Source organism: Bombina bombina, chromosome 5 (assembly GCF_027579735.1).
Source record: "Bombina bombina isolate aBomBom1 chromosome 5, aBomBom1.pri, whole genome shotgun sequence".
Lineage (NCBI taxonomy): Eukaryota > Metazoa > Chordata > Amphibia > Anura > Bombinatoridae > Bombina > Bombina bombina.
In genome coordinates this window covers 315412147-315426420 of record NC_069503.1, presented here as the reverse complement: position 1 = coordinate 315426420, position 14274 = coordinate 315412147, and the positions used below count along the sequence as shown (strand labels likewise).

General features: G+C 39.3%; 1 protein-coding gene across 5 annotated transcripts in view; it reads right to left on the bottom strand.

Moving 5' to 3' along the window:
* PHF14 (PHD finger protein 14) overlaps positions 1-14274 on the bottom strand; it is an 809709-nt gene that overhangs the window by 573956 nt on the left and 221479 nt on the right. The window lies entirely within an intron of this gene.

Here is a 14274-nt window from a genome sequence, read left to right as displayed (position 1 = left end):
ATGATACTCCCAAGGAAGTGACAATGCATCCACTGCCTCCGCCTGAGGATTCCTGGATCTGGACAGATACCTGGGAAGCTTCTTGTTTAGATGAGAAGCCATCAGATCTATTTCTGGAAGTCCCCATATTTGAACAATCTGAAGAAATACCTCTGGGTGAAGAGACCGTCAGACTTGCATCTGTTGAAATCACAGTCCAGGTCGGAAGAACAAAAGAAGCCCCCTGAACTAAACGATGGTGGTCTGTCCACCACGTCAGAGAGTGTCGTACAATCGGTTTTAAAGATATTAACTGAGATATCTTTGTATAATCCCTACACCACTGGTTCAGCATACAGAGCTGAAGAGGTCGCATGTGAAAACGAGCAAAGGGGATCGCGTCCGATGCAGCAGTCATAAGACCTAGAATTTCCATGCATTAGGCTACCGAAGGGAATGATTGAGACTGAAGGTTTCGACAAGCTGAAACCAATTTTAGATGTCTCTTGTCTGTCAGAGACAGAGTCATGGACACTGAATCTATCTGGAAACCTAAAAAGGTTACCCTTGTCTGAGGAATCAATGAACTTTTTGACAAATTGATCCTCCAACCATGTTCTCGAAGAAACAATACAAAGTCGATTCGTATGAGATTCTGCTAAATGTGAAGACTGAGCAAGTACCAAGATATCGTCCAAATAAGGAAATACCACAATGCCCTGTTCTCTGATTACAGACAGAAGGGCACCGAGAACCTTTGTAAAAATCCTTGGAGCTGTTGCTAGGCCAAACGGCAGAGCCACAAACTGGTAATGCTTGTCTAGGAAAGAGAATCTCAGAAACTGATAATGATCTGGATGAATCGGAATCCTGTAAATCTATTGTGGACAAAAGGCAGAATAGTCCTTATAGTTACCATTTTGAATGTTGGTATCCTTACATAATGATTCAATATTTTCAAATCCAGAACTGGTCTGAAGGAATTCTCCTTCTTTGGTACAATGAAGAGATTTGAGTAAAACCCCAGCCCCTGTTCCAGAACTGGAACTGGCATAATTACTCCAGCCAACTCTAGATCTGAAACACATTTCAGAAATGCTTGAGCCTTCACTGGATTTACTGGGATACGGGAAAGAAAAAATCTTCTTGCAGGAGGCCTTATCTTGAAGCCTATTCTGTACCCTTGTGAAACAATGTTCTGAATCCAAAGATTGTGAATCGAATTGATCCAAATTTCTTTGAAAAATCGTAATCTGCCCCCTACCAGCTGGGCTGGAATGAGGGCCGCACCTTCATGTTGACTTGGGAGCTGGCTTTGGCTTTCTAAAAGTCTTGGATTTATTCCAGACTGGAGATGGTTTCCAAACTGATACCGCTCCTGTAGGGGAAGGATCAGGCTTTTGTTCCTTATTGTGACGAAAGGAACAAAAACGATTAGTAGACCTAAATTTACCTTTAGATTTTTTATCCTGTGGTAAAAAAGTTCCTTTCCCCCCAGTAACAGTTGAAATAATAGAATCCAACTGTGAACCAAATAATGTATTACCCTGGAAAGAAAGGGAAAGCAAAGTTGACTTAGAAGACATATCAGCATTCCAAGTTTTAAGCCATAAAGCTCTTCTAGCTAAAATAGCTAGAGACATATACCTGACATCAACCCTAATGATATCAAAGATGGCATCACAAATAAAATTATTAGCATGTTGAAGAAGATTAACAATGCTATGAGAATTATGATCTGTTACTTGTTGCGCTAAAGCTTCCAACCAAAAAGTTGAAGCTGCAGCAACATCCGCTAAAGATATAGCAGGTCTAAGAAGATTACCTGAACATAAGTAAGCTTTCCTTAGAAAGGATTCAATTTTCCTATCTAAAGGATCCTTAAAGGAAGTACTATCTGCCGTAGGAATAGTAGTACGTTTAGCAAGAGTAGAGATAGCCCCATCAACCTTAGGGATTTTGTCCCAAAACTCTAATCTGTCAGATGGCACAGGATATAATTGCTTAAAACGTTTAGAAGGAGTAAATGAATTACCCAAATTATTCCATTCCCTGGAAATTACTTCAGAAATAGCATCAGGGACAGGAAAAACTTCTGGAATAACTACAGGAGATTTAAAAACCTTATTTAAACGTTTAGATTTAGTATCAAGAGGACCAGATTCCTCTATTTCTAAAGCAATTAAGACTTCTTTAAGTAAAGAACGAATAAATTCCATTTTGAATAAATATGAAGATTTATCAGCATCAACCTCTGAAACAGAATCCTCTGAACCAGATGAATCATTATCAGAATCAGAATGATGATGTTCATTTAAAAATTCATCTGAAAAATGAGAAGTTTTAAAAGACCTTTTACGTTTACTAGGAGGAGGAATAACAGACATAGCCTTCTTAATGGATTTAGAAACAAAATCTCTTATGTTAACAGGAACACTCTGAGTATTAGATGTTGATGGAACAGCAACAGGTAATGTAGTATTACTAAAGGAAATATTATCTGCATTAACAAGTTTGTCATGACATTCAATACAAACAACAGCTGGAGGAACAGATACCACAAGTTTACAGCAAATACACTTAACTTTGGTAGATCCAGCATCAGGCAGCGATTTTCCAGAAGTATCTTCTGATTCAGGGTCAATCTGAGACATCTTGCAATATGTAATAGAAAAAACAACATATAAAGCAAAATTGATCAAATTCCTTAAATGACAGTTTCAGGAATGAGAAAAAATGCCAGTGAACAAGCTTCTAGCAACCAGAAGCAAATAAACAATGAGACTTAAATAATGTGGAGACAATAACGACGCCCATATTTTTTAGCGCCAAAAAAGACGCCCACATTATTTGGCGCCTAAATGCTTTTAGCGCCAAAAATGACGCCACATCCGGTGACAAGTATGACGCCGGAAATAACAAAGACATTTTTGCGCCAAAAAAGTCCGCGCCAAGAATGACGCAATAAAATGCCCACAGGGAAAAAAGTCAAATTTTAAGGTAAGAAAAAAATTGATTATTCAAATGCATTATCCCAAATAATGAAACTGACTGTCTGAAATAAGGAATATTGAACATCCTGAATCAAGGCAAATAAATGTTTAAACACAAATATTTAGAACTTTATATAAAAGTGCCCAACCATAGCTTAGAGTGTCACAAAAATAAGACTTACTTACCCCAGGACACTCATCTACATGTAGTAGAAAGCCAAACCAGTACTGAAACGAGAATCAGTAGAGGTAATGGTATATATAAGAGTATATCGTCGATCTGAAAAGGGAGGTAAGAGATGAATCTCTACGACCGATAACAGAGAACCTATGAAATAGACCCCGTAGAAGGAGATCATTGAATTCAAATAGGCAATACTCTCTTCACATCCCTCTGACATTCACTGCACGCTGAGAGGAAAACCGGGCTCCAACCTGCTGCAGAGCGCATATCAACGTAGAATCTAGCACAAACTTACTTCACCACCTCCACAGGAGGCAAAGTTTGTAAAACTGATTTGTGGGTGTGGTGAGGGGTGTATTTATAGGCATTTTGAGGTTTGGGAAACTTTGCCCCTCCTGGTAGGAATGTATATCCCATACGTCACTAGCTCATGGACTCTTGCTAATTACATGAAAGAAATATAACCAGTATGTAAAAAGGTCCTCCTTAGAAAGATTCAAATTTTATGTCTAAAGGGTCTTTAAAATAAGTACTGTCTTCCAAAGGACTAGTAGTACGGTTAGCTAGAGTGGAAATGGACCCATCCCCCTTAGGAATGGTTTCCCATAACTCTAGATTAGCAGTAGGTAAAGGAAATAGCTTTTTAAACCTTGCAGAAGGATTAAAAGACAAACCTGGCTTAGACAATTCCTTAGCAATCAAATCAGAAACAGTACCAGGAACAGGAAAAGTATCAGGGAGATTAGAAACAGGATTTTCAACCTCTAAAGTAAGCAAAACCTATTTTAAGAGAGATCAAATATGTCCAATCTTAAATAGAAAAGAGGAATTATCAGGCTCAACATCAGGTGAGGGATCCTCACTTCCAGAGAAAACGTCACCATTTGAAGATACCATAGTATCCCCAGTATCAGGACACTCATTACTAGTAAAAGGTAAAACTGACCTTTTATGTTTGTTTAAAGGCGGAATGGCAGCTAGTGCCTTCGTAATTGCAGAAGTAATACAATTCTTCATAGCTGGAGGTACTCCATCAGCATATTCATGTTATGAACAGTTAGTAGATGCATTACAACCCTGAGAAACATCGGAAACATTAATAACAAATAATAACAAATCTAAACATGAGTCACATAAAGTCGATGAAGGGACTTCAGTTGTATTGTAAAGGAGACTCAGTTGCAAGGGCAAATTTAGGGACAGATTTTTGCTACTCCATAATAGCAAAAAGCAAAAGCAATGCAAAAGTACTATATAAAAAACACCCACTTTAAGCAAGCTCTTGAGGAAAGGGAAAACGTATACCCCCTCATAAAACTAAGCATGCTCTGTCAAGCCAGACAGAACAGACAGCTTGTGCCAAAAAAACACATACATTATGCTTACCAGAAAAAATCCTTTCCTTCTGTATGAGGAGAGTCCAATGCGTCATTCCTTACTTGTGGGAAATACTGAACCTGGCAACCAGGAGGAGGCAAAGACACCCCAGCCAAAGGCTTAAATACCTCCCCCAGTCATTCTGCAGAGGGAACAAAGAACAGTAGGATAAATATCAGGGTATAAATGGTGCCAGAAGAACAAAACAAAAAAATTAGGTCCGCCCAACAGAGAATAAGGGCGGGAGCCATGGACTCTCCTCATACAGAAGGAAAGGAAATTATCTGGTAAGCATAATTATGTTTTCCTTCTTAAAATGAGAAGAGTCCACGGCTTTATTCCTTACTTGTGGGGAACATATACCAAAGCTCTAGAGGACACTGAATGAAACGGGAGGGAAAAAGAAATACGCTCTTCACACCAGAATAAGTAGATCCTCCACACCTTATGATAGATGTGACAAGTAACCAGATTATGAGCTTGAATGAGAGTATCAATAACTCTTTCAGAGAAACCTCTATTGGCTAGGAGTAAGTGTTCAATCACCACGCAGTCAGCCTCAGAGAATCTAGATTTTGATAAAGGACCTTGCTCCAGCAGATCCCTGCGACAAGGTGACCTCCATGGAGGAGATGAGGACATCCTCACCAGGTCCACAAACCCCATCCTCCACGGCTATGATGGAGCTATTAGAATCACTGATGCTTGCTCCTGCTTGATGCGGGCAACTACACTAGGGAGAAGTGGTAACGGTGGAAAAATGTAGATCAGACTGAACTTCCAAGGCACTGCTAAAGCATCTATTAGCTCCGCCTGAGGATCCCTGGACCGCAACCCATATCTGGGTAGCTTGGAATTGAGCCGGGACGCCATGAGATCTATCTCCGGCTTCCCCCATCTGTTGCAAATCTCCGCAAACACATCGGGATGGAGAGGCCTTTCCCCTGGGTGAAAGGATTGTCTGCAGAAGAAATCCGCTTCCCAGTTTTCCACATCCGGAATGTGGATCGCTGACAGCAAGCAGTTGTGGGCCTCCGTCCAGAATCCGAGATACTTCCCTCATTGCTAGGGAGCTCCTTGTTCCCCCCTGATGGTTGATGTAAGCCACCAAGGTTATGTTGTCCGATTGGAATATGATAAACTGGGCCGAACCCAGAAGAGGCCAAGCCTTCAGAGCATTGAAGATCGCTCGAAGTTCCAAGATGTTGATTGGGAAGAGGGATTCCTCTTTAGTCCACAGGCCCTGTGCCTTCCTGGCACCCCAAACAGCTCCCCATCCTAAAACACACGCGTCCAAAGTCACAATCTCCCAGGATGGTCTCAAGAAGGATGTCCCTTGGGACAGGTGATCTGGACAGAGCCACCAGGAGAGCGATTCTCTCGACCGGTTGTCCAGCTAAATCTGTTAAGACAGATCTGAATGATCTCCATTCCACTGTCTCAGCATGCATAGCTGAAGAGGCCAGAGATGGAATCTGGCAAAAGGAATGATGTCCATGCAGAACACCATGAGACCAATTACCTCCATACACCGAGCCACAGAGGGCCTTAAGGAGGTCTGGAGGGCAAGACAATTGGAAGTTAGCTTGCAACGTCTCTGGTCTGTAAGAAATATCCTTGTGGATATGGAGTCTATTATCGTACCCAGGAATTCCACCCTGGTACTGTAAATAAGAAACCTCTTTTCTAAATTTATCTTCCATCCATGAGATCAAAGAAGAGTAAGAAGGGCTTTCGAATGGTCTTCTGCCAGACGACAGGATGGTGCCTGGACCAGAATATTGTCTAAGAATGGTGCCACTGCTATACCTCTGGTTCTGGCCACTGCGAGCAGAGCCCCCAGAACCTTCATAAAAACTCTAGGAGCAGCAGCTAGACCAAACAGAAGAGCAATAAACTGGAGGTGCTGGTCCAGGAAAGCAAATCTTAGGAACTTGAAGTGTTCCTTGTATATAGGGATGTGAAGGTAGGCATCTTTCAGGTCTATCGTGGTCATGAATTTTCCTTCCTGAACTAAAGGAAGAATAGACCTTATTGTGTCCCTGGAACTTTGTAGACCTTATTGTCTACATCTTGAACGAGGGGACAGACAGGAGATTGTTTAAACAATTTAGGTCCAGAATTGGACGAAAAGTACCCTCCTTCTTTGGGACCAGACCTCTCTCTGCTGGAGGTACCGGTACAATGATCCCCAAGGCAGAGAGATTCCTCACACACCCTAGAAAAGCCTCTCTCTTTTCTGGCCTTCAAGACAGGTTTGATAAGAAGAATCTGCCCCCCAAGTTCCCTTGGACTGCTCCGGCTTTGCAGAGGGCTGCTGACGTTGGGATTTGTCCGAACGAAAATTAGGACCTTGTCCCTTATGTTTGTTCTTCTTATCCTGTGGTAAAAAGGCACCTTTGTTTCCAGTAACCGTGAATATGATTGAGTCCAGGCCTGGACCAAAAATAATCTTTACCTTAAATGGGAGGGAAAGAAGTCTAGACTTCGAAGCCATGTCCGTAGACCAATATTTCAGCCAGAGTGCCCTACGGGCTAGCACAGAAAAACCTGAAACCTTGGCGTTCAGGCGATTAATCTGCATATTTGCATCACAAATAAAAGAATTAGCTACCCTTACGGCCTTATTTCTTTCCTGGATCGTGTCAAGGGGACCCTCCACCTTGATAAACTCAGATAAGGAGTCGCACCAGTATGCTGAAACACTGTATGCTGAAACATCTTTCTTAGTAGTTTCCAGCTTCTTATCCATAGGCTCCTTACACATCTTTTCTTTTAATGGATACTTGTATAGCGCCCAACCTCAGACTTAAAGGGACACTGAACCCAATTTTTTTCTTTCATGATTCAGACAGAGCATACAATTTTAAGCAACTTTCTAACTTACTCCTATTATCAAATTTTCTTCATTCTCTTGGTATCTTTATTTGAAAAGCAAGAATGTAAGTTTAGATGCTGGCCTATTTTTGGTGAATAACCTGGGTTGTTCTTGCTGATTCGTGAATAAACAAGTGCTGTCCAGGGTTCTGACAAATAATTGTCTGGCTTCTTAGCTTAGATGCCTCCGTTTTCAAATAAAGATAGCAAGAGAAGGAAGAAATAGGAGTAAATAAGAAAGGTACTTAAAATTGCATGCTCTATCTGAATCGCACAAAAATAAATTGGGTTCAGTATCGCTTTAACTGACTCGCGGCGCTGATAACAGGTGTTGTTATTACCCAACTCGATGGTACTCATTTTACCAACTTCGGAAGGATGAAAGGCTGAGTGGACCTTGCTGGGATCGAACCTGCAACCCTCAGGTTGCCACAGATCTCTGCAACAGTGCCTTAAAGTAGCCAAAACTTCCTTTAGCAGAAAGTGTAGGTGTTCAATCCTAAATCTAAAGTCTAGTTCCTCTGCAGCTGGAGGCTTAGAGGCAGCAGATTCCGACCTAGAAAGAGCATCCTCTGAAGTAGCAGAGGCGTCTTCATCATCGGATAATGTTGTATCCAATAAATCCAATAAGCTAATAGATGACCCCTGGGAGGGATAACAATATTTAACCTTTCGCTTGCGCATAGCAGGGCGAGGTAAAGCACTAAAGGCCGCAGACACTGCAGTTTGTAACTGTTCAGTAAAGTCTGGTGGTAAAAGGACCGCCCAGATGGAGGAATAGGAGTGCTACGGGAAGCTTCATGTGTATTAGGAGATGACTGTAGGGTGCGCACCTCACGGGACGGAGACTTCTCAGAGGTAGAAGGCTCAGTAATACTAAACATATTAACTTTCTTTGATAAAATTACTTTATCAAGGCATGTGGAACATAATTGAGCAGACGGGTATACCGTGGCTTCCTTAATATATAGACAGACATTAGATTTAGGTAAAGAGGGAGTACCCTCTAACGTATCAAAGTCCTCCAAATCTTGCACTTATAATTCAGACTATAGACAAAGATAAATGGCACCTTTATACCCCCAATGGCTGGGGCAATCACCACCTCCTATGATCCAGGCCCAAGAGAGAAACAGCTTTGTCTCCATTCAACTGCACAGTCAGAAAGAAAACAAACAATCAATGTAACCAAACCCGGTCACGTGGTGCGCCATGCAGGACTGCCCCTGCACCACTTAAAGCGTACCAAGCCTAACAGGCTGTGCAGCCCAAAATAAAAGTAAAACCTGTACGTTCCAACATCTGCCTGAGCCTCATATTACACATCACAGCATAAAAACAATATTTAAAATATGAGATTAATCCCCCCCCGTTCAATAATCCCCTTCCGGAGACATTAACCCTTGATTCCATTCAGATAAAAGGAGTCACACTGTGATCCTGTCTTCTTGCGTTATAAAATGTGTCCACTTATAAGCCAGTAGTAGACAGCCAAACCAGTACTCAATCATAACAGCAGTGGTAATGGAGACAGGAGTATAACTAAGATCTGTAAAGGGAGGCAGAAGACGAGTCCCTGCAAATGATTTCCCATGAGGCTAAACCATTGTATCATAGACCATACTCCAAAAACATCCCTCTGTCAAGCACTGTACTCTAAGGGGAACCGGACCTCAACATAGACTGAAGACCCCCTTCTCTGAAGAACACTGCACATTTTCATTCTTCGACCACCTCCTACTATTATACAAAGCCCTCTGAGGGGCGGTGATAAATTGAGACTTTTATCCAGACAAAAAATGTACTGGATATTTAAATTAGAGACTTTGGTACCTAAAGGGTTCAACAGTGATTTTGATTGAATTAACTATTAGGAATAATGTGTTTATTTAAATAATGTATATATTGTGTCGATATGTACTTTCTGTTTCTCAGCAGTGTTTATTGAAGCAATGTATATAGTGTGTCAATGTGTAATTTCTGTTTCTCAGTAGCTGAAAGCAGAAGATTGTTTAGGGTTGAAATAAACTTTAGTTATATATGGATCTTTCACACAACAATTTAAAGGACCACTCAATGCAGTAGAATTACATAATTAACAAGTACATAATACAAAGACAATGCAATAACACTTACTCTGAATATCAAATAAGCAGATTTTTTTCTGACAATTTTTTTTTCTTTCTCTAATTTTCTGGCCTCCTGTATCATGTCACAGACAGCCAATAACAGACTAGTATACGTATACCTTGTGAACTTCTGCACATGCTCAGTAGGATCTCGTTCCCCAGAAAACGTGAATATAAAAAGACTGTGCAAAATTTGATAATGGAAGTAAATTGGAAAGTGTCTTAAAACTACATGCTCTTTCTGAATCATAAAAGTTTATTTTGACTTGATCGTTAAGGGATCTTTTCCACTGTTTCTATCATCATTGTTTGCCTTTAACTATTGAGATGTACAATTGGAAAATGGTAATGAATAGCTTAAAAGTTGTGTAGTGTTTACATAGAGTTTGTATATACACTTACATTTCACTAATGATTTGAGTAGTATAGAAATAGTTAAGTCAGGTAGCACTTATATTGATATGTCATCATCCAGTGATCTTATTGTATGTTCTTTTTAAATTAAAAGACTAGTAAATACAGTAGATTTGCATAATGAACACATCCATTATGAAAAGACTGCAATAGCACTTAGTCACTCTGAACTTTAAATAAATAGAAGACAGCCATCAGCCAATCACAAATGCATATACACACACACACATATATATATATATATATATATATATATTCTGTGACTTCTTGCACATGCTCAGTAGTAGCTGGCGACTCAAAGTGTAAAAATATATATATATATTTTATTTTTTTTAATGGAAGTCGATTGGACAGTTTTTTTTAAAATTGCATGCTCTACCTGAAACATGGAAGTTTAATTTTGTTCCTTTAATCAACCAGGTGCAATGTTAGATCTATAATTAAAGCATATTCTTGTCAAAACGCGTAAGATCAAAGCACGCTACTGCTACCTGCTTTCCTGTGTGGAAGTCTGCACTTTTAATATTAAAATTGAATAAATATATTGATCCCATAGGTGGCCTGATTGACACAGAGTAGAAAGGCTGGTCTGTGGTGACATCACAGCCACCTCTGGATGCCGATAGAGCGGAACGCCAAGTAAAGAGGATTAACAGAGATTCTAGCAAAGGAGGCGTATGATATTCCTGTCCTGGATTACAGATCGGTATAGAGGGAATGGTTACGTACTACAGTTTCCACCGGTCCTTGGAACAGTAAATATGCTGGTTATGTCAAATATATGACCCTTTGTCACTGCAGGTTTCCATTTAAATCATTTGCGCATTGCGTGCAGATGCACTTTTCATATAGGTGTAAGTTAATGTTGTGTTAACGTTTCAATTCGACATTGGATTTCTTGAAAATCAAGTTGGTTGCTATGATAACCCGACCTTAGACTATAAAGTGTACGTTTAACGTCTACACTTCTTATCTGTGATCACCTCTAAACAAAGACACAGTTTTAAAACCATAGGCAAATACCATTTTTTATTTTAATTATAATTTCCACTTTATTAATATATGTAATATGTATTCCTGCCCTAGGCATAGGTCTAGTATTTGTAATTATGTCCTTGCATATATTTTTATATGTTAATACTTACTGATATTTCTATAAGAACATAAGTGCAACTATTTCTATACATAGGACAACAGTAAAAATTACATGTTACAATGTTTTTCTACATTGAAACACATTATTTGCAAGTTTTAAAAATTCAATGGGAAATATATCTCAAAAAGCTTATTTTTCCTATTTTACACCTAGATAAAGTGAAAGTAAATTGTAGCCCTTTACAACACATCCAAGTATTGTATACATTCCAAATAGTAAGATCGCTATATATATTTTTTTAAATTCTGTGAATTTTGACTTTTAATTTAAATTTTATTTGTCTATGCACTATACCCATTAACTAATTTGGAAAAGGTTAATAAATAAAATGTATTATTACCTGATAAATTAATTTCTTTCATTGTGGTGAGAGTCCATGAGCCTTGACATATGGGATTAAAACTCCTTTCCACCAGGAGGCAGGCAAAAATGACCTATCATACCAAGAACTTTAATCCCTCCCCCTTCATAATTATCCTCAATCTATCGAATAACTGAGCAAAAGGGAGAAAACAGAAAGACAGGAAGAACAAAGTAAATGAGGTGCATGGTAGGACCATTGACTAATAAAAAAGGGAGGTACTCGTGGACTATCACCACCAAGAAAGAAATTAATTTATCAGGTAAGCATAAATGTTGTTTTCTTTCATAAGGTGCTGTGATCCATGATCCTTGACATATGGGATCCAATATCCAAGCTGTGAAGTCCACAATAGCATCAAAAAGGGTGAGACAAAAAAGTAGGCATGCACGTAGACATTAATCAGACAATGCAGCCTGGAAAACATTTCTGCCAAACACGGTCTCTGAAGAGACAAAAACTTTTCTAAAATTATGAAGGGAAAAACAAGTCACAGCTTTGCAAATTTGTTCAATTGAAGCCTCCTTTTTAAAAGCCCAAGAAGAAGATACAGATAAGCCTTGCAAATCAGATGTTTTAGCAAAGAGGCCAAAGTAACTGCAGTAGCCTTCTGACCTCTACATGGGCGACAAACATGAAGAAAGTAGAAAACTGTCTGAACTCCTTAGTAGATTGGAGATAAGACATTCTAACTGCATCCAAGTTATGTAAAAGTCTTTCCTTAGAAGAACAGAAAGATTAATATTGTTTGAAGAAACAACCTTTGGTAAGTTATAGTGAGTTCAAAGAACTGCATTAACCTGATGGAAGACAAGGTAAGGAGGTTCACAAGAGATTCTTCTGGATGAATAAATATCTAAAAGAAAAAAAATCCATGACAAAAGCTGCATATCCAAATTATGCATAGGTTCAAAAGGGCTGAACTTGCAACACTCTCAAAACTTAACTGAGATCCAAGGAGGAGATATATATCTAGCCCTGACAAGTGCCTGAACAAAGTTTGAATATCTGGCACTCTTGCAAGATTTTTATGGTACAAAACCGAAAGGACCAAAAACTGACTGTTCAAGGAACTGGTTGATAAACCCTTATCTATTCCATTGTGAAGAAATTGCAAATTCTTTGGAAATTGAAAAGAATCCCAATGGAAACTCCTAGTCACACAAGGAAATACATACTTTTCATGCCTTATGATAAATCTTTCTAGTGACTGGTTTCTTCGCCTCAATAAGATTGTTGACAACAGAATCAGAAAGACCTCTCTAGCGTAAAACCAAGCTTCAAACTTCAATGCCATCAAATTTAGTGCCTTTAGGTCAAGATGCAAGAAAGGACCTTGAAAAAATACTGGGGGTGACAGCAATCTGTTTGAGAGGGGAGTACTTTTTTTCCCCTGTTTCTCTTTTTTATCCTATTTGTATCTGCTGTTATATCAGCAGAATGTATATTGTATTGTTTGCTGTATTTTAGCTTACTATAAGACTATGTAGATAGGCATCTTTCAGATCTATTGTGGTCATTAACTGACCCTTCTAAACCAACGGCAAAATAGTCTGAATTGTTTCCATTTTAAAATTAGAGATCTAAAATTGGTCTGAACATGCACTATAAAAAGATTTGAATTAAAGTCTAGGCCTTGTTCTTCCTGTGTTCCAGTTCCTGAATGCATTGAGAAAAGGCTCCTGCTTTTAAAGAATTCTTGGTAACATGAGACAGAAGGAACCTTTCTCGAGGTAGTCTGACCCGAAAATCTATTCTGTAACCCTCCAATACTATAATACTTGTACCCGTTACATGTATGTGTGTGACAAAAGCATGGAGTGTCCCCTGGCCCTGAAATACAATAACTATTGTACCCGTTAATAAGCCTGTGGACTGTGTGAGTGTAGGTCACATACTTACCTGTATAACACCCACTCTACTATGCTTACCCAGCTGCATATATATCCCGCATCCTCCGCTGAGCTCATCCTAGTTAGCTAACTCTAATTCAGGATCTTACATAGGAGGCACCCCAACAAGACCATGAGGAGAAGGCTGAAGGGCCAGTCCCAGTGACACCTGTGAGAGGCTAGTCAAAATCTCCCTCAGAGGAATTACTCTCACTGCCTATGGTACTCCTCTACACCCCCCCCCCCCTAAACTTTTCTCGGACCCCTGAGAGGGATAATGGGCCTGCAGTTTGAGCACCCCTTACCACTAAGATGTCTAAGCACCTCACAATTTCACCTTTTTCCTCGGAAGGCAAAAATTAAAGAGACAGCAAACACCTTGAGGTTTGTATATAACATGTTTGGTTATGTATAATGAAACATCTTTGTAATATAATTTGATTATTTTCTGCCATTTTCATGTAATTTAGCAATTTAAAGCTATATATATATATTTCTCTAGTTAGCTTTATGAGATAGCAGATGCAAAACAATGCACTCTATAATAACTGTAACTAAAGCCCAGACTGGCTCCTTCAAATAAGGTAAATGGTGGGTGAAGTTTGGCTATTGATAAATAATAAAAAGAATGTTAATGTGTTTTAAAAACATAAGGCTGATTTGTTGTTCTTTAGCAACATAGGTGGCCTGATTGACACAGAGTAGAAAGGTGGGTCTGTGGTGACATCACAGCCACCTCTGGATGCCGATAGAGCGGAACGCCAAGTAAAGAGGATTAACAGAGATTCTAGCAAAGGAGGCGTATGATATTAAGTTTGGCTATTAATAAACAATTGCAGTAAAAATAATGTTAATGTGTTTTAAAAACATAAGTCTTGGCTGATGTGTTGTTCTTTAGCAACACAACATAAA